At 49.2% G+C, this 21687-nt stretch overlaps 1 long non-coding RNA gene across 2 annotated transcripts in view; it reads left to right on the plus strand.

The window, feature by feature from the left end:
* LOC116282973 (uncharacterized) overlaps positions 1-21687 on the plus strand; it is an 85662-nt gene that overhangs the window by 17336 nt on the left and 46639 nt on the right. Inside the window, exon 3 of one of the 2 annotated variants that reach the window (XR_012079274.1) lies at positions 4976-6701. The exons of the other annotated variant lie outside the window; for it this stretch is intronic. This is a non-coding gene — a long non-coding RNA (uncharacterized lncRNA). Of the gene's footprint in view, positions 1-4975; positions 6702-21687 lie in introns of those variants that run through there. 2 annotated transcript variants of the gene reach the window in all.

Genomic DNA, 21687 nt, shown 5'->3' on the forward strand with positions numbered 1-21687 from the left:
AAGCAGATTGGTATGTGCTCAGAGGTGGTTTCCGGGAGACTGCTTCTGGTGGCCTGTTGGGGGGGAGGGAAGAATCCAGCCTGGTGGGGTAGACTTGGTCCAGGCTGAGCTGAGGACCTCAGGCTGGGGGCCCAGGGAATGATGGGGCCCTACTCTAAGCTGGGAAGTCCTGGCAGAGGAGCAGGTTAAAAAAGTGGAGGTATTCAGTGTGGCCACAAACGCCCACTCCGAATGTGGACCTGATTGTGCTGAGGACCCAGGAAGTAGATTCACACTGACAGTTACAGCCCAGTCCTGTTAGTACTGGGCCCTGATGCCACAGCATCCAGGAAACCCCCAGGAAAACAGGATTTACAGCTTCAGAGAAAGGGCCTGGGCCAACTCTTTGGCTCCCTTCATCTCCCTCCTCCCCTGGGGCAGCTTTCTCCCCACCCTTTCTGCCCTCTGACCCCTGAGTCTGTGGCGAGGGTCACTCTGTTACTGGAATCCCCAGAGCTATGGGGAAAGCTGAGTGTCCCACCTGCTTGGAGTAAAGAAATCCAGCTAGTTTCCATGGCCACCGCCAGCATCCTTAGTCTTCCCCAGTCAGGGCTTCAGACCCACAAATGAACTCCTGGACAGAGTCCTGCAGGCCCCAGACAGTCCTCCAGGAGGGGTGTGGACAGTGGGTACCGAGTCCTGGCTCTCTTGGGAAGGTATCTTTGAGAGAACATCTGAGGTCGGAGGAAGGGGTTTCCTGGTGTGAGTCAGTGCTCTGACCTGTGCCCATCGAAGGGTTCCCCTGGGTCCAGTCTGAGGATCCTGGTGAAGGTCTCTTTGAGACCAATTTGAGAAGTCTGTGGTTTATTTGTAAGTCTCTTTGAGGCCTGTTTGAAGGCCTAAAGACTGGGTTGGCCCGAGGGCCAATAGCATAAAACCAAAAAAATGGCCCAAGGCTAAGTCTGACATTGACCTTCTCCCTCTGGATAACAGAGTAAACCTGGCCAAGCTTGAAGTAGGTTCTTATGGCCAGGGGGCTGGTGGAGAGGCTGGTGTCTTTTCTTTAGTGATAGATGAAGTTTACCCCAAACCACAAAACACTTGGCCAGAGCCCCCACTCTATCCCAACAACCAGCAGGCTGACTTTGACCAATCTGGCAAAAGCAACACAGTGCTTGAGCATCACACCACCTGTCTATCTTACTGGGGAGAAAGACAGCATGTGTCCTATCTAAAATGGGTTTTTGAGTATGAATAGGAGTTCACCTGGTGAACCAAGTGGTAAGGACCATACCGGCTGAGTGACATTGGTGAAGACACAGAAATGTGGAACAGTTCTCTGTAGGCCAAGAGAGCTACAAGTATGTCAGTTTTCCTTGCAAGAGATAGGCCGACCAGTATCACACAAAATAAAGTAAGAGAGAGGGCTTTGCAAACTGTAGAGTGCTACACAAAATGAGGCATTGCTGTTACCACCCATCTCTCGTCTTTTGTCATGGGAACCAGATGAGTCGAAGCGTGTGAAGTTGCATTGTAAACTGGAAAGTATTTAGGAAAATGTTAATTAATGTATTTAGAGAGTAGGTAGATTAAGTGTGAGGATGTGGAGATGGAGTAGACAATTAAAATATCTGCTAATTTCTCTCTTGAATTCACATTTTAGGAAATGTTTATAAACTGAGAATTCTAATTACTTTTCTCCCTCGCACCTCTTTTCAGATGAGTACACTGTAAGAGAGTTATAGTAGCTATTAAAAATATTGTGAATTTCCTGGTAGATCAGTTGGGACTCTTTATATAACAAGTAGCAGAAGACCGAGCGCCAACTGGCTTGCCCAGTAAAAGGAACGTGTAGTTTTTATGTGATTTGAAAGTCCAAAGGTAGCATAAACCTCAAGGTAGGCTGGATCTAGAGTTCATTACTCTGACGCTCAGGCCTGCTTCTCTATGTCGGATGCCAAAAGCTCCTCCAGATCTTGGGGTTCCCTTTGGCCAACCATCCAACAGAATTCCTGAGCTTCACTTCTGATTGGAGTAACTTAGGTCATGTGGATGGGGAATGCCAGGGCTTGTTTGGCTTAGGTCTGGATCAAGTGTCCATCCCTAAAACAATCATTGTGGTACAAGCATGGGCATCCATCATCCCTGGTCACTCCTGTGGACCACTGGGCTCCAGGCATGCAGACCTGGAGTCGTGGTCGGTTTCTTGCCTCATTGCTGATTTCAGCATCTAAACTCTCTCTTCCCTGCACCTCTTCCTTTGCAGGCAAGATGCTGGTCCAGGCCTTGTCTCATCACCCCACATTGCAGGGTTTTTTTTTTTTTTTCCAGATGCTTACTCAGTCCCTAGCCTCTTTGCTTGCCAGTGAATTTTTCTTGGTAGCTGCTCAAAAGCTCGACACTTTTAATCATAGCAAAGAACACATATTACAGCCATTGTGATAAGACAGAAAGCATGATTGCAAAATTTAGCTATGGGAAAATTATCATCGTTTTCCAGAGACCCAATTTTATCACCAGAAAACGCAATAAAATTAACTCAAAACAATTAATTATGGCAAATAAAGGAGTTTAGTGAGGTGTCAGAAACAAAATAATAAAATGAAAAAAGTTCTTTTCTGTAACAACAATAATTCAGTTTTAAACTATTGTGGTAGGTTATCTGGAGAAGAGAGTTTTTGCTTTTTTTTTTTTTTAACTTAATGAAGATGCTCATTTGGGGATTGTTGGTTTCTGGAAACCGTGTTGGTTTCCAGAGATAGAGATACATATGACCTTGAATTAGATCCCTCCCCACCCAAGATGTGTCCTGTAGACAAACAAGCAAACACTACTTGTTTTTCTAGGAGGAGGCCTGGAAGAAGGAATCTAGGTGCAAGAAGGCAAATTGAGATGGTAAATATTCTGTTTTGTGATGACTGCATTTAAGCAGTTTGCTATAGATGTGACCTGGGTTTATTGCCTGGGGTGGGAGCAGAGAACACTAAGGATTTTCAGATGGAGACAGATAGAGAGAGAGAAGGGGGTGGGCAGAGAGAGAGGAGGGAGGGAGGGAGAGGGAAAAAAAGGAGGAGGAGAAGAAGACAGGAAAAAAAGAAAAGGAGGAAGAGGAAGAGGAAAGATGGGAGGGGAGCCAGGAGAAGGAGCAGTCAGACAGTGAAGTGACAAACAGCCCCCTGGGTCTGTGTGTGGAGCATGTGAGCTCCTATCTAGCTTCCCCAGGTGCCGAGGTACAATTCTTAAAATGTTATAAATGTAATTCTCGGGCAATATATCGTGAGCACCATCAAAATATTATTTAACTCAATGAGAGTTGAGCAAAGCTGATTCAAAGGAGGATGTGAGGAACCCATGAAAAACCATGATGGAATATGATGACTCAATTAGATACAAAATTAGTTAATATCCTGTAAGGCAATAGAACCATAACCTTTGCAATTATTTTCTCTTCTGGATGGAAATCATTCGCACCTTATCAGTTTTCTACAAGTGAACATCTGACTTCCCAGAGCGGGGGCCCTGATCAATAGTCATTAGGATGTCAAACAAACTGTAGGCCCTTGAGTGTCAGCTGAGTCTACATGGGCTTGTTGGCCAGGTCTCAGGACTGGGAGAGGACTCAGCCATCTTTTTGCCTATTTCCAGGCTGTGAATAGGACTGGCGGAAGGGAGCCTCACAGAGGAACGTGCTTTGTACAGTTTGAGTTTGAGTTTTGAGGACTCAGAGTTATTATAGCTGGACCCTGAAAAGAAATATGAGCCCAACTTGGATTCCAATATGGTGAAGTGAGGCATGTAAGAGGAGGGTCAGTTAGGGCCAGTGGCGTGGTGGGCTCCATGTGGGGGTGGGAAGATGGCCTGTACCCACTCCTGTGCTGTGCTTTAAAGCAACTCTCCTTGAACTCAGAGTTACACCAACCCTTTTATTTTCTGGAAGTTTTTTCCTGTTTTTTTTTTTAATTAAAATTTTTAAAATTGTGGTAAAACATACATATACATAACATAAAATTCCCATTTCAGTCATTTAAGGTGGGGAGGGTATATAGCTCAGTGGTAGAGCATGTACTTAGCATGTACAAGGTCCTGGGTTCAATCTCCAGCACCTCTGTTAAAAATAAACAAATAAATAAACAAACCTAATTACCTCCCTGCAACCAAAAAAAAAAAAAAAACCCCTAAACAAAAAAGTAATAAAATTAAAAAAAATAAAAAACTGTACAGGTCAGTGGCATTAAGTACATTCATGCTGTGGTACAACCATCGCCACCCTCCATCTCCAGGACTTTTTCATCACCCCCAAACTCTGTACCTGTTAAACACCTGCTCCCCATTATCTCCTCCTCCAACTTCCTGGCGAAGACTCTTCTACTTTTTGTCTCTCTGAATTTGACGATTCTATACACCTGATTTAAATGGAATCATAGAGTATTTGTCTTTTTGTGAGTGATTTATTTCACTTGGTGTAGTGTCAAGGTTCAACCCTATTGTGGCAATGTATCAGGACTTCACTCCTTTGTAAGGCTGAGTAATATTCTATTGTACGTATATACCCTATTTTGCTTATTGTTTCATCCATTGATGGACACTTGGGTTACTTCCATCTTTGGACAATTGTGAGTAATGCTGCTATGAACATAAATATCTGTTTAAATCCCTGCTTTCAGTTCTTTGGGGCACATACCTAGAGGTGGAATTACTGGATCATATGGGAATTCTGTGTTTAAATTTTTGAGAAACCACCATACTGATTTCCACCATACTGATTTCCACAGTTGCATCATTTTACACTTCCACCAGCAATGCACAAGGGTTCTAATTTCTCCACATCCTTGCCAACACTTACTTTGTTGTTGTTTTAAATAATAGCCATCCTAATGGATGTGAAGTGAAAACTTTTAGTTTTTAAATAATTGCTCGGTGTCAGTGGTTATTAGAAGAAAGTCTGATTGAGATTCTCTACCTCTCCAACTGACCGGGAATCTCCGTGGTAATGCAGTCACTGTGAGGTCAATCCCGCTCGCTTCCAGGACCTCTCCTCCAAGAAGTAAGAAAGCCCGCTGCTGCTGTTGCTTCTTCCTGCCACATGGTGTCGCTGTTGAAAGACTTACCCTGCACAGTCTGATGGACATCGCTCATCTGTGGCTATACTGATGTCTCCGTTGGTTCCAGTTCTTCTGAAGGTGGTACTGGATCTTCCAGAGGAAACAAGAGACCTTGGCTACAATTACAGTACCTCAGTTAAATTAGACAGATATTGACTGAGTCCCTACTATGTGCCAGGCGTTGATCTAGGTCCTGGGAAAACATCAGAACAAAGTAGACAACGATCCCTGGCCCTTTGGGGGCTAGACAGTGAACAGCGACCACAGTACATCAGTAAATTACAAAGCATGTTAAAAGGTGTTAAGCGCAATGGGAGGATGAAAGACTAAAAGAGGGTGCGGGGGTTGGGATATGTGCTGGGATGCTGAGTGAGAGCTCCATCACTGTGAAGACTTGAAGGAGGTGAGTTGTTCCTGGAGGAAGAGTTCCAGGTAGACGGCCAGCCTAAGGCCGGAGTATGCAGGATAGGTTTGAGGTCAGAGCAAGTGAGGGGGACGGGAGCAGGAGAGGCACATGGCCTTGGAGACCATCGTAAGGACTTTGGTTTTCACTCTTGAGTAAGATGAGGATCCACTGCAGGCTTCTGAGCAGAGATGTGACGTGATCTGACTCATGCATTTTTTTTTAAATAAGTATTTATTATCTTTTAGGGGACAATTTAAAGACTATTTTTTAGAGCAGTTTTAGGTTCACAGCAAATTTGAAAGGAAGGTACAGAGATTTCTCATATACCTCTGTCCCCACGCATGCACAGCCTCCCCCACTATCAACATCCCCCCTACAGTGGTACATTCATTACAACTGATGAACCTACAGTGACATGTCATTATCACCCAGAGTCCATGGTTCACGTTATGGTTCACTCTTGGTGTTGCACGTTCGATGGGTCTGAACAGATGTATAATGATATATATCCATCATTATAGGATCACACAGAGCATTTTCACTGCCCTGAAAATCCTCTGTGCTCTGTGACTTATGTTTTAAAAGATTCTCTTTGGTTTATGTGTTGAGAATAAATTGAAGGGTAAGGGGCAGGGACAGAAGTAGGGAGACCAGTTAGGAGGCCATGGCAATAATCCTGGGTCACAGGCATTGTGGTTTACAAAATCATCACAGCCCAGAGCCTGGCCCTCTCCCCAGCCTCCTCAGCGAATCCTCTTGCTCAACCCCAGTCCTCTTTCTGCTTCAAGGCAGCATTGAAGAGAAACACTGGTGAAGTAAGCTGGAAAGAGAAAGAAAAATACCATGATATCACTAATATGTGGAATCTAAAAAAAAACAAACAAAAAAAGACACAAAGGAACTTACTCACAAATCAGAAAGACTCAGACATAGAAAACAAACTTATGGTTATCAGGGGGAGAAGGGGGTGGGAAGAGATAAATTGGGAGTTCGCGATTTGCAGATACTAGCGACTATATATAAAATAGATAAACAAGTTTCTTCTGTATAGCACAGGGAACTCTTCAATATCTTGTAGTAACCTATAATGAAAAAATATGAAAAGGAATATATGTATGTACATGTATGACTGAAACATTATGCTCTATGTACACCAGAAATTGACAAAACATTGTAAACTGACTATACTTCAATTAAAAAAAAAGAGAGACCCACTGGTGATTGAGGGCCTACTATGTGTCCGGCTTGGCTTAAGGTGCTTCCTGGTGATTGTCTCACTCAATCTTCAAAGGCACTCATGAGGAAGGGATTGCTCCACAGATACTTCAAATCTCATGCTCTGGACTGAAATGTGTCTTCCCAACCCCAAATACATATGTTGAAGTTCTAACCCTCAATGTGGTGGTATCTGTAGATGGAGACTTTGGGAGATAATTAGGATTAGGTGAGGATGTGAGGGTGGGGCTCCCAGGATGGGACTGGTGCCCTTAGAAGAAAACACACCAGGGAAATTGCTTTCCTTTCTCTTTCCCTCTCTTCTCCACTCCCTCACCCCCCTCACCCCCCAGGATGAACCAAGGAAAGACATGTGAGCACACACTGCAAGCCAGGAAGAGGGCTCTCCCCAGGAATAGCATCTGATCTTGGACTTCCAGCCACTGGAAATGTGAGAAATGTCTGCTGTTTAAGCCACCAACTCGGTGGTATTTTGTTACAGCAGCCCGAGCTAAGACGGCCCATTTTACAGACAAGGAAACTGAAGCCTGAGGTTTAGGTGACCAGGTCCTTTAGCTAGGGAGTGGCAGAACATAGGTCTGGGCTGTGATGGGAAGTCAGGGAGCCAGAGAGGGCAGGGTTTGGGGGAGTTCTGCTGGTGGGTTTGGGGGCCCGGCACAGAGGAGTTGCAGAGGGACAAGGCCAGGTCTGAGGGTGACAGCCTGGCGGGCTCCTGGCCCAGGGGTGGCCCCCTGTCTGCAGTTTCCTGGAAACCTGGTTCGGGCTTTTCCAGGCATACTGGGGGTCTGCCGGGGGTCCCACTGAAGCCCTTCCTTGAGGCCTCCCAGCCTTGCTGGTGGCTTGAGCTGTCCAGGCTTGTGCCCCTGGAGGTGGCAGGCGGCGGTGGTGGTGCTGAGGGTGCAGAATGGAGCCGGGAGAGGAAGGCACCCAGTCCTGACTCCCTGAGGCATGCTCGTTGCTCATTCCCAGAGAAGGTGGTGCAGAGGGCAGCGTGCTAATGACAGTAATTGCTTTAATTATTTTTTTTGTTTCGGAGAGTCATAAAATGTGGCAGTTTGCTCAGTGCTAATCATGGTAATTAGGAGGGGCTGGGGCCCGTGCTTGGACAGCAATTGTTAACTAGTGGGAAGCAGCAGGCTGCAAAGACAGAGAGAAACAAATGGTCAGTCCCCCTTCCTCCTCTCTCCCCTCTTTCCCTCCCTTCCCTTCTACTCTTCTGGACTGAAAAAAAAATTTTTTTAATTGAAATATAGTCAGTTTACAATGTTTTGTTAGTCTCTGGTACACGGCACAGTGGTTCAGTTATACATATATATATATTCCTTTTATTATTTTTTTTAACAGATTGTTGAAAATTTTTTTAAGAATGATGTACTTAAAATATTTTAGTTTTTTGGGGGGAGTAGGTTATTAGGTTTATTTATGCCTGTATTTTTAGAGGAAGTACTGGGGATTGAACCCAGGACTTTGTGCATGCTAAGCATGCACTCTGTCACTGAGCTATACCCTCCTCCCATATATTCCTTTTCATATTCTTTTTCATTATAGGCTATTGCAAGGTCCCTTTGGCCTTTTACCTACCGCCCCCCTTCCCCCATCCCACTTCCCTCCTCTTCCCTCTGAACCAACCCCTCTGATGCAGATGCAGTGACTGCAGGGATTGGGATGGGGTGGGCAGTGGCCTGGCTGGTCTCAGGCATGGCTTCAGTTTGGCTTCGGGGCCAGGGGGAGTAGCTGGGGAAAGCAGAGGAGAGTTCGATCCCAAGCAGAGGACTGGGCTGCTCTGGGCTCAGTCCTGTGGAGCTCCCAGGTGGGCAGCTTCACGCTGCCGTCTGCTTTGGACCAAACACCCTGACCCTTACAGCTGAGCCAGGGGAGAGAGCGGAGCTGCATCCTTGAGTGAAGCTGGCAGGAGCCTCAAGGAATGGAAACCGGGCCACCTGCCTGCTTCCCTTCCCCCTAGCCCGCCAAGCATCACACCCTCTGCCAACATTTCCTGAGCACCTACTGTGTGCCCAGCTGGAGATTCACTGGGGAATCAGGCTCCTGGTCAGACTGAGACCTGGTTGTGTAAGAAGTAATGACCATCCCCAGGAGGGCATCAGAGGAGCAGCACTCAGGCCAAAGGTGCCAACTCTTGGAAAGTCTGGGAAGGCTTCCTAGAGGAGGTGGCAGGGTGATCAGGGAGGACTTCCAAGAGGAAGCGATGTTTTCTGGGTCTTGCAAGGTGAGTAGTAGTTTCCTGGATGTGAGGGGAGGGAGGAGTCTAGGCTGAGAAGGGAGGATGGAAGATACAGCTAGAGAAATCGCTTTGGGCTAAGTTGTGAGGGGCTCAAAAATCACACCGTGGAATCTGGGCTTGACCTAGCCTCTGAGACCCCTGTGCATGTGGCTTGGGAAAGGGTTGGAGTCAAGAAGTATTTTTCATGGGGAGTTAAAGATTCAGTGGATGATGGCAATGCCGGTATTGGTGGTGAAAAAAAAGTGCTCAGCCAGGAACAGTGTCCCAGGGACACACAGACACACTCATGCAGGTTCTTGGAGACACAGGTATACACAGACGCGTGAGCTACAGTCACATGAAGCATATGCAGTTACTGCTCCCCTCCCTCAGCCATGTACAGAAACACACAGTCATGTACACTCAGAAAAGGGCTGGCAGAGAGCACCTCTGGACACACCCACCACACCAGATCCACAGAAGTGCCTCACCTTGGAGGGCCTGCTCAGGCCAGAGGTGTGCCCCAACTCCTCCGCCTTGCTACTCTGCTCCCTGGGGCTGTGGGCTGTAGGGCTGGGGCTGAGTCAGGGAGAATGTCCTCCGCAGGTCACCTGCCAGAGCATGACCCTTAGCCCTGCAGCTGGAGAGCCTGAGGTCAGCTGTCAGGAAGAACTGTCCACAGGAGAAGCCAGCTTTCTCTAGTCAGGGGTGCTATTTGCCACCCCAGTCCTCAACCCTTGGTGAGGCAGGCATACCTGGTTTGGGGCGGAGAGCTATTTCACTCCCAAGCAGAATTCTTACCCTCTTCCAAGACGAGGGTCTCAGAATCACTGGGACCCTCCTCTGGTGGGCGTAGGCAGAGGAGATGAGCTCAGAGAGGAGCACTATGCGTGGTGCTTGCAAATATCTGCCCTGGGTGATCAGAAGAGACTTGTAACAGGACGGATGGTGGTTAGGGCTCTGGGGACACTTTTGGATTGTGAAGGGGTATGGGAACAACAGAAGAGCAAAGAGGCTCCTGGGGTTTGGTGAGGGGTGCCGGAGGTGGGAGAGGGGCTTGCTGTGGGCTGGGCACTGTTGGAAATGAGTTGCATGTGTGAACTTGCATCATCCTTCTAGCACACAATGAAGCACATGTCGTTAGCATCCCATTTGACAGTTGTGGAACTGCAGGACCTCGAGTAATTCAGATCCCTTAGACGTGGCGAAGACTGATGGGAACTCCAACAACTGGGCCTCGGAGTCCTGCCTCATCAGAGTGCTCCCCGTGCCAGGACTTGATGGTCTGCCCTTGCCCACTCCCCAGACTGTCCTCCTTGAAGGCGATAGCGACCACTTTGTCCTTGTGCTCCCAGTAGCCGGCAGAGTGGTAGCTGTTCACCAAGTCTGGATGGGAGGACGGGAGGAAGGGAGGGAGGAAGACAGAATGAGGGGCAGGGCTGGTCCCGAGGGTCTGCAGGCATCTCAGAACTGCCGTCCCATCCCTGCATCCTTTCCCTGCCTGTTGGGAGCCCTCCAGTTCCCGCCACTACCCCTGGAGCCTCCAGGTCTCCCCAGAGCTCACTTGCCTCCTTGTCCAATTCTATTTTCTTACCAGACAAATGAGGGGCTGGATCTGCCTTCCCGGTCACACCGACAGGCTGGCTGTCAGCTGCAGTGGCATCTGTTCTTGTCAGAAGAATTAAGAAGGGAGTGAAAGAAGCCACAGCTCTAAAACTGTTGGCTGGGGAGGGACTCTCGGCCTGGCTTCTCCTGGGAAGACCCTTCCAGAAACCCACAGGAGGCCTGGGGGCAGGCCCGGGCCAGAGTAGACACAAGTTCTCCACCAACATTCTCCTCCCTTGAGAAGGCAGTGTGGTGAACAGTGTGGCCTCTGGAAATCCCAGCTCCGGGTGGCCCTGCTGTGTGTTTGGGCAAGTTACTTAACCTCTCTGTGCCTTAGTTTTCCCATCTATTAAATGGGAATAATGGTGTGAGGGTTGAATGAATGAATGCATGTGAAGCACTTGGAACTGAGCCTCATCCTGGCACTTGGTAAGTGTTTTGTTAATGTTCGTGTTATTTTGCTTCTCTTCCTTGTCCTAGAGACAGCACCTCTTGGGGTGGGGCTCAGCCCATCTCTGTGGCGGAGCCAGACTGCGGAACACTCCCTATGTACCAGGCAGTGTGGAGATGGCTTCATTCATTCTACAAACCTTTGTTGACCCCATGCCCCTGGTCCTTGCCCTTGGGGACACCCAATCTGGTAGGGGGAGGCAGGCATGTAAAAATAATTACTGTAAGAGGTGGGTATATAACAGTCAGGAAAAAGAAGAGGGAGCAACTAAGGGGAGTGAGGAGTGGTGGAGTGAGGAGATCAGGGAAGGCTTCCTAGAGGAGGTGGCATGAGCATTATATGGGAGAGTGAGGGAGAGTTTGCCAGGTGGCCCCAGGGTGGAAGGCCTTCCAAGGAGACTGCGGCAGGAGCCAGGCTGTGAGGGGCTTGGTCAGCCATGTTCAGGAGCCTGGGCTTTACCCTAAGGGCAGTGGGAGAATGGGTTGGGGGGCTGCGAGGTAGACAAAGACACCACTGGCTTGAGGGAGGAGGCTTGGGTAGCGGTTGGAGGATGGATGGATGTGGGAGAGGACTGGGGGTGCCTCCTTGGTTGGTTCCCTTTCCCATTCATCTTTGTAGCCCCAGATGCCATGGCCTGCCCTGGTCACGGGCATTTCTGGCTCCCACTGAGTGGGTGGAGGTCCAAGGAAAGGACCTCTGTGATCACCCAGGCCCCAGACGGCCAGGATCACAGAGGGGACTGGGTCTTAGCAAGAGGGCGCAGAGCGGATGGTTTGAGGCCTCTTGGAGAGGGTTTGGGGACTTCTCTTCAGGACTGTGTGCTCCTGGCTGCCTCCACATCTCAGCCTGGGTCAGCCCTGGTGGGAGGAAGCAGGTCAGAGACTGCTGGGCTCTGCCGGCTCTGTCCAGCAGGGGGCAGCCGCAGTGCGTGGACGGGTGCGCCCGGCCACAGCGACTCCGCTCTGCACCACCTGCACTTTGAAAAGGGTCTTTGGCAGGGTGGGGGTCAGACCCAGGGTGTCAGGGGCTTCCCGCATAAGCTGAAGGTCACGCGGAGGGACACCTTCACGCCCTCAGGGCAGTCTTTCCGGAAGACGAAGAGGCTCATAAGTCCCGATCCGTTGCTCCGGTAACTTCAACACTAGAAGCACATAGGAATCATCTGGGGAGTGTTAAAACCATACCCATTGCCGGGTGCCCTCCCCGGATGAATTGATTCAGAGTCTCTTGGGATGGGATCCTGGCATCAGTAATTAAGAAATGTCCCTCTAGTGGTCCTAACGCACACTGAACTACCTGGTTGCAGGGGTTTGAGAGTGAATGGATAAATGTCAGGGCCCTCTTTGCCCTCCTGGGAGTAGGACTGCATCATTTACATCGCGTGACCACGACATCACGGGTGTCAGCTCCTGACACCTCAAGGCTAAGAGACCGTGCTGAGCAGGGCAGACTCCAAGAGGTACCTGCTCCCACCTGCCCCAGGGTGAGGAGTTCAGAGAGGGCTGTAGGGTGCATGTCCGTGAACACAAAGCATCCCTGGGTGCACGCAGGCACGTTCCTGTGCAAAGGTGCATGGAGATGCCGCTCTCTGGGTGGCTGCAGGTACCCTGGGCCTGTTCTGCCTGCACAGATGTGTGCTCTGGCCTCTGTGCTATGTGTATGTGTCAGTGTACACGAATGTCATTCCGTGCCCACCACTCTGAGCTGTCTTTGTCTGCATGTCTCTGCATATATATGTGCCTTTGCACATGCATGTTTGTCTCTGTGTCCCCGTGTCTCACGTGTGAGGCTGTCTTAGGGCTGGCCCCTGTGTGCTCACGGTCTTCAGTCCTGGGGAACCGATGATGGATTGGAAGCTCTGCTTTTGAAGTATTTTTCCTCTTTCTCTCCTTCCCATCTGATCGATATTCTGTTTCCGTGCAGCCTCCCCAAAGACCACACACAGGTGAGTTCTGTATGGACAGAGTCAAGTGTGGGTTTAGAAAAATCCACCGCAGCCTCTCCAGGCAGTGTCTTTAGTCGGCTTCCAGGTGGGCCGACTTGCTGGGAGAAGATGCTCCCACGGCTGGTGGCAGGTCCCCTGGCCCTCATTGCCGGCATCATGCAGAGGCTGTAGGCAAGAAGGAGCTACCCGGGCCAGATGGGGACCTGAGGACTCCCAGGCTGCTGATTAAATTGACACACTTTATATCAATATTCTTTATGTATTTGTTCAACATTTATTTAGTGGAGGGGGTAAAAGTGATATTCTGTTAGTAAAAACAGTGATCTGCTTATGGTGAAAAATGAGATTTATTGCCTGTACCAAGTATAACATACATCTTAATATATTGGAGTTGCTTTTGATATCAGAGTTTTTCCGTCATTTATAATAGGAGGTGTATTGTCTCTCATTCCGAGAATGGAGATTACTTACATAGATGTGGTTACAAAGTAGGGAACCTACTTCCCATATTGGGCATTATTTGGTTTGAGAATTTCAGCCAGCTCTGCCAGGCCACGTTTAACCTGAATATATACTGCCTTGCCGTGAGTGAGAAAAAGGTACCTCATTCAGGCTGCCTCAGTCCCGTGGACACACAGCTTTGGAGGGGGGAGGGTGGGTGGGATGTCAGCCCCACTCTCCCCTTGGCTTCACTCAGCCCTGGGTAGGTGGTGCAGACTGGGTTTGTGTGCATCAGTGGTCCAACTGATGTTGGGATGCATGAAGCATCTGTTGTGTTTTGTGTGGTTGGTGTGTGAGTAGGGTGTGTTGTGAACTGAACGGACAGTGTCTGGGTGTAGTGAAGAATGGCGTTCGTGTGGGTGGCTGTCATTTGTAGCGGGGTGGATAGTGTGGGTCATTATGTGTGTGTTTGTAGCGTGCACCCTCCACTGGATGGGGTGAATTGGATGTGAACCCAGGACCTCGTGCAGGCTGTGCGTGCCAAGCATGCGCTCTACCATTGAGCTATTTCCCTCCCTCCCTGTGTGCAAGGCTGTGAATAGGGTTCTTGGAGACAGGTTCAAGGTCTCAGCCCTCCAGCCTAGCCTTGGAGCTGGCCCAGCCTCGGGCAGGCTTCCCCAGGGCCCCTCCCCAGCCTCAGGTTCTGTCCTGTTGCTGCCCCAACCATACTGCTCTTGGGGGCAAACAGAGTCCTGTCTGTGGGTCTGAGGGAAACAGTTGTTTGGGTGGGAGGGGCAGTCGCCGACAGCTTGCATTGAAACTTTGCCCTGGCCCAAGTGTGCCCATGTGGAGTCCTCTCCCCACACCCCCCACCCCCAGGCCCCTGTTTGGGCCATCAACATCTGAACAATTGCAGTAGCTTCTTATCTGGCCTCCCTGCCTGCCCCCGGCCTCCATCCATTCCCCAAACCGCAGCCAGAATGTTTTTCCAAAACTCAAATCTGGGCATATCCCTCCTTCCTTCAAACCCTTCAGTGACCCCTCAGTGCCTGTAAGATGAAGGACAAGCAACTGACCCTCATCGGCCTCTCTACCCGCATCACCCCCCGCGCCCTAACTATGACACCAGTGTGAGGTCAAGCCTCCAGCTGTTCCCTCTGCTAGGCCCCTTACCCCTCCAGGCCGATGTCTCCTCCTTACCCAGCCCGGCCAAGCTTGCAGTTCCTCTCCCTGGAAGACTTCTTCACCCTTTCCATGCGGAATGGCTGGTTCCTCACTCGCTGCTAGCCTCCGACCTCCATTAACACACATCCCCACCTGGGACTGCAGGGGTCAGCTGGGGTGTGTGTTCCCACTAAACTGTGGCCTCTTGTGGGGCTGCCTCAGGGATGCTCCTGGGCCAGCCTGGTACCTCGGGGCTAGACTCCGGCTTCTGGGAGATGCACCCCGGGTGGAGGAGGGGGCCAGCGCCCATCCACACTCCAGTGGTGGGTGATGACTGGAGGTAGCGATGTTTCTCTCTCTTTCCTCCTGAGCTGCCTTGCCTCTGGAGAGGTCTGCGGTTTGTGAACAGAGGGACGAGATAACTGGAAGACACTTCTCTGTTGGGGTTTTGTTTCTCTAAAGCTGGAGCCTCTCTAGGGGACTAAGCTGGGTGTCCCGGTGGGACAGGGGAGAAAATATTGAAAGAGACTTGGGATTCTCTTGACTAAAGGGAGAGTCTCTATGGACAGAGACTGGGGGTGAGTCAAGTCTGGGGTCCCCACGGGGAGGAGACTCAGGTCTGTTCCCTGGAAGGGCCTTGGAGAAGGTAGGATCTCCAGGGCCCTGTGTGGTTACCATCCTGGCTAAGTGTGCTGGGGGCGGGGGGCAGCTGAAGGAGTCCTGGGAGCCAGGACAGTGGTGTCTCCATAGCAGTCATTGCTGAGTGACGGCCATGATGACAGAGGATGTCCTCTTAAGGCTGAACTACAACGGTCTTATATTTCCCCAGAGCCTTGGCGCCACACCGCCAATACTTAGACCCTGCAGTGCTGCGGTGATGGCGGGATATGGAGCAAGTCATCGTGCCTCTTCTGTAAAATGGAGATAAGAATAATTTCTCCCTCTTGATGACAAGATTAAATGAGATAATACTAATAGGTCAAATCTTAAAGATTTGATCTACCAAGTACTATTATTCCAAGAGCTCTACACACAATAATGCATTGAATCCTCATAACAATGCTGTGTGTGAGATACTATAATTTCCATTTTATGGAAGAGAAAACTGAGGATTGACTTATCCAGGGTCTTAAACTGGGGACTGGATACAGGTGGTCTGGCCCCCGAGCCTGAGCTCTCACCTCTGCCCTTCCTGAAGAAAGATGCCAGCTAAATTAGAACATCCTGCGTGTGCAGTGAGTGGTAGCATCGCCCCTGGAAAATGTCCACTTTCAGTAGCTCTTGCCTAGGAGGTATCAAAACCCAGAGTTGTTGTCACCACGTGACTCGTGCCAGCTCCTTACTGGACCAGACGGGAGATTTACTGTTCCATGAGCAAGTCCTCGGGGGAGTGTGAGTTTTCACCCTTAAATAGCAGAACCACCAGCGGCTGCCCCTCCGGCCCCTTCTCCTGGCACAGAAAACCCCTGAATTTTGCCCTTCAGCAGACTGCTTGGTGACAGTCTTCACTGGTGTCTGGACTCTTGTCTGGTACGTTAAAAGCCTCAGGTTTGGTTTTGTTTATTTTTCATTATTTCATGGAGCTCTGTTCCATGGCAGTTCTTGGTAAATGTGAGCTTTGATATCAGATCTCAGTCTGCGTACTTAAGTGTGCAAGAAAGAGCTCATTTACCCCTTTGCAAGCTGATTTTATTAACTCACCTTGAGTCCCCATTTTTTTTTCCTCTGGGGATCTGGGAAACTCAGCCACAGCCAGCTTTGGGGCCACGTTGGAGATGTGTGTGTGTGTGTGTGTGTGTGTGTTCCTGGACCCAAAGCACTGTGAAGCTGAAGGCCAAGCGGGAGCGGATAGGGAACTAAGGGGGCATTAATGAGGTGCCCCTCTGCGATAATGAGGTGCCCCCCTGTGATGGCAGAGTAACAGGGACTGGAGCACTTGTGCTGGGAGAATGTCTGAGAAGTTGTGGGTGCGGCCCTGCTGCTAACACGTGGCCTGGTAGTGTTCCTCCTCGGGGGCGTGTCCAGGACACCTGTCCTGACTTATCCGTCAGCAGCATCCTGCTCTCTCCAGACCAACCAGAACACTCGATTTGTCCCCTGTGAGGGCGTTGACCGCAGCCTGTCTCGGGCTGTGGTGTTGATTCTGTTTGATTCAATTAGGTCTGAGTCTATTGAATTCAACAGGGCTGGACTCTGAGCCAGACATTGAAGGTAAAAGAACGAGCAAATTCAACTTGACTCCTGCCAGTAGCTTAGCTCAGTCACAAGCAGGGAGACACATGATGGAAGTACGTGTTACCATAGGAGTGGGCGTGGGAGCATCAAGCAAGGGTCAGTGAAGCCTTCCAAGGAACCAAGACTGAGGGAGGACGGGGAGAAGGCTGCAGGTGGAGGAGATGGTTCAGGAGGGGATGGTGTGTGGTGGAGACTGGAGGCCGGAGAGTGCGGGGCCTGGAGCTGGCTTCTCCGGGGTACAGAGACACCTGGACGGCTATGAGAACTGGAGAGGATGGAAGCCAGGGCAGTGGGCGGGGCTGGGTCACACAGGGCTTTGGAGGCTTTACGTTGAAGGCTTTGGACCTTGGGTAACGAAGAGCCGCTGGACGAGAGTGACCATTATATTTTAGCCTAAAGACAACATCCTGTCTGTGGTGCGGAGGGTGGGTTTGAGGGTGGGCTGATAAATGTTAAACAACCAGCTCTCTGGAAAAAAAAAAGCCCGTTTGCTCATTTCTGTGGTGTTAAGTACTCCCAGCATGGCTGATTTCAAGCCTCTCGTGCGATGTCACACACTGAAATGCGGAGCTGGGGTGGGATGCTCGTAGCCTGAACTCCTGAGCTGGGAGCAGGGGAGCAGGGAGGTCTCATTTCTCTTACTAGAGTGAATGAGTGAGCAGGGCCCTCTCATTTCCCTTTGTCTTCTCTCCCGTCACTGAGTTTGGGCCCTGCAGAGTTAGCACCGAGGCCCAGAAGTATTCTGGAAGGAGAAGCCAGGCGGAAGAACCCTCAGGAGTGTCCCACCCCATTTCCTGGAGGGGTCCCTATGAACCAGCTCTCGTGAGGAAGTCAGAGGCAGGCCAGGGCGCCCCATGTGATCAGATTTCAGGGCTGAGGACGGGAGGAGAGCACGCTGGGATGAGAGGCTGATGAGCTGATGATAATAATTATGACAATTATGCAAAATACACAAATAATAATTACAGAAAATCATGATTATGTGCGGGTGTGAGATGTCTCCAGCGTTTTGGAGCTGCACAGAAGTATCAGAGGCCCCTTCTCCCGCGGGAGTGGGAGTGCCACAGCCAGGCTCGGGGCTGAGTGGCGGGAGCTGGGGTTTACATCCCTCGCTAGGCAGCTGTCTCCTGCCCCGGGTCGTGGTGGGGTTCAGCCTTCCCCACCTAGTGCCAGGCCTGGCTGGACCAGACAGCAAGATAAGGAAGCCATCCCCCCACCCTTTCTGGTTCCCATCTTAGAACCTCACCAAGAACACAGCCATGGGTGGGGATGACCTGGAAGAAGGCAATGATTAAGCTAGGGGAATAATTCAAAGGCTGAGGGCTGGGGGGCAAGCATCTCTCTCATGAGCTGGTTTCCTGGTTCATGACTAATTTGATACCTGATCCAAATGGGGTCAGTCAGATTCTCCTCTCTGGAAATTTGGAACTGGGACTGGGGGAAGAGAGGGTTAAGATCTCTAACTGGGAAGCTGGGAGTGGGCAAGTTCCACCCAGTGACCAAATGGACAGCAGAGGGTTGGGGAGACAGAAAGGACTGCCTGTTTCCTGGTGGCTTTCTGCATTCTTCCATGAAATTCCCTGGATCTTTGTAGTAAAAGCCCCAACCACGCCAGCTCGAAGGGGCTTCTGTTACTTGCAGCGAAGATTCTAAGCAGGGCTGTACTGCAAAGAGCCTTGAATGTTCGGTTTTGTGGCTCAGGGATTCACTCAAGCTCACTCACACAAGGCCCTAGCGGCATAAAGAGGACCCTCTCATGGAAACCCAACAAGAGTTGCGGCCAGAGGGCTGGGAAACTGAGGCGGACTGGGTTTAAGATGGCGCCAGGACCTCCACAGCTGCAAGGAATTTATTAACATTATTAATAGGACGAGTTCAATTCCTTGTGTCTGCTTTTTCTGCTATCACTTAGGCTGTTCTATTTTTTTTCTTTTATCGCAAACTCCTAAGAGAAGAAATCTGATTGGCTCAGCTGATGACCATCCGCTCTTTGTAGAGCTTTCTGCGTCAGGCTTTGTGATAGGCTATTAGGGAGCCTATGGCTGAGCGACTCTTGTGTCAGGTGCTCACTGGTGATCCAGTCAGGTGTCATCTCTGAGCTGGAAGCCTTTGGCAGGGTAGATTCAAACCAAAGTTGGCTGGTGGTGGCAGAATTGTCCCATGTGAATGCAAGGCTTGGTATTTAATTCAGTAGGGGATGACAGGTCCTGGAAGGTTCTTGAGGACGTGATTTGATCAAAGCTGGGACTTGGGAAGATTAATCTGGTCAGAGGGAGAAGGATCATTGGAGGTGGAGAGGGGAGGCAGGGAGGCCAGGTAGTTGGCTGCTGCCTTAGCTCAGTGAGAGATGGTGAGCTGATCTAATCTAGAGGGTGGGGCTGGCCTGGAGCAGGGTGGGTGGGTAAGGCTTCTCGGGTGCCAGATTTAAGGAGGCATTCACTCTCAGGGTTGTCATTTGCGGGCAAATGAGAGTGCCTCCTTAAATTTGCCTCACTCACTTCACCCTGGGTGAAGGATGGAGAAAGCAGCTGAATTTATAAGCCTCTGTTGCTGGTGGATTGCAGGTAGTGAGGGAGCGGGACCCGCCTTGCAACAGTGAATGCTGAGGCTTCTGGTGTTTGGAGAGGCCAGGAGCTGGGGAAGTAGGAGGAGGAGGGAGAGGCAGGTCTAGGGGGGAGGCTGATAAGTTCACTTTATGTTATGCTGAGATTCAGGTGTCTGTGGGATAGTAAGGGTGAGATTTCTAGTGGACAAATGGGAATGTTGAGAATGTGGGCATGGAAAGGAGTCAGAGATGGAGAGGTGGCCTTTGATGGTGTCAAGTGAACAGTGGATCATGAGGTACCGTGTGTGCTAGGCACAGAGCACATACTCAGGAAGCGATTGGTTAACAAGGCTTGAAGTCCTGGGAGTGGACCTGCATCCCCAGGGAATGGTGCAGGGAGGCATGGGTCTCTAATGGTGAAATTTCAGTCATCTAACAATATCCTCTGGGCAAGGGACATTTGTGGATAGGAGGAGATTCTTTGGGGGCCTGTTAGATGACCCCATGCTGGCATTTCTGTGTCTGCCTTGTACTAGAGGGTGCCTGGAGCATGAATGCCTAGTTGAAGGGTTGAGGACCAAGGGTCAGGGGACCTCCCTCTTCTCTGACTGTGAAGGTCCCTGTTCTCCTAAGAAATGTCCTTTGCCAAGATCATGCCTGGTCATCACTGGAGCTGAGAACATAACCCTCCACACCTGCATGGAGTCTTAAAGGTGACTTCACACTGATGAATTCATTTGAGCTCTGTTGTTTCCTTGTGAAGGAGAATGCCTAGGGCTCATTATCCCCATTTTACAGATGAAGCATTGAGGCTCTGAGAGTTTCAACCACTAGCTGAGAGCCACACAGTTGGTCAGGGAAGGCTGAATTGAAATCCAGGTCTACAGTCTCCTGGGCCATCATTAAAAAGTCTACAAATGATAAATGCTGGAGAAGGTGTGGAGGAAAAGGAACCCTTCTATACTGTTGGTGGGAATGTAAATTGGTGTAGCCACTATGGAGGACAGTATAGAGGCTCCTTAAAAAACTAAAAATAGACTTACCATATGATCCAGCAATCCCACTCCTGGCCATGTATCTGGAGAAAAGTACAATTCAAAAGACACATGCACCCCAATGTTCACAGCAGCACTATTTACAATAGCCAAGACATGGAAACAACCCAAATATCCATCGACAGATGACTGGATAAAGAAGATGTGGTGTATATATGTATACATATATATACATATGTATACACACACACACAAAATGGAATACTTCTCAGCCATAAAAATAATAAAATAATGCCATTTGCAGCAACATGGATGGACCTGGAGATGGTCATTCTAAGTGAGGTAAGTCAGAGAAAGAAAAATACTGTTATGATATCGTGTATATGTTAGATATAAAAAAAGGGACACAAATGAACTTATCTACATAACAGAAACAGACTCACAAACATAGAGAACAAACTTACAGGTACCAGTGGGTAAAAGGGGCGAGAAGGGATAAATTGGGAATTTGAAATTTACACCTCTTGGGGAGTGATGGAAATGTTAGCTATGATTGTGGTGGTGGTCTCATAGGTGTTGAAATTTATCAAAATTCATCATATTGTGCATCTGAAATATGTGCAGTTTACAGGAACCATACCATAATAAAAGTGCTAAAAAACAAAAAGTAGCAATCCTTAAAAAAATACAATCTCCTCAACCTAGAGGCCATTGTGTATTCTAGGCTTTCCTGAGACAGAGGGTAATAGGATGATTTCAGAGTTACATGAATGGCTAATATTCATTAAGGACTTCTGTACTGGATACTGTATTTTACATTTAAACCTCATTTAAACCTCCCAACAATTCTATGGGGTAAGCGCTCGCATCCATCTATTGGCAAGAATAAAAAAGACAGATAACATCCAGTTCTGGCCGTGGTGTGGGAAGAGGGCGCTTGCATACATCACTGGGAGTGCGGGTTGTTAATAAATGTTAGGGAACAAAATCAGCAGTAGCAATTAAAATTTAAAAGACAAACACTCTCTAATTCATAAATCCCTCTTTTGGGAATCCATCCTATGGGAGTGAGAGCATCAGAACACAAGGATAAGACATTCATTACAGCAGTGTTTGTAGTGATGAGAAAAGAAACAATTGAACATCCATCAAGAGGGAAGTGGTTAAGTAACTCCTGGCTGAGCTATGCTGCGGATGGTTACACAGGCAGGGAGGGAAGGGAGTTATGCCCACACGCACTGACCTGCACAGTTGTCCATGATATATTAAGTGAACAAAACAAGTTTGGAGTAACGTGAATCCTATTTCTTTAATTTAAAAATTAGAAATAATAATAATAATAAAAAAGCCCACATACTTTTT

This window comes from Vicugna pacos, chromosome 13, assembly GCF_048564905.1.
Source record: "Vicugna pacos chromosome 13, VicPac4, whole genome shotgun sequence".
NCBI lineage: Eukaryota > Metazoa > Chordata > Mammalia > Artiodactyla > Camelidae > Vicugna > Vicugna pacos.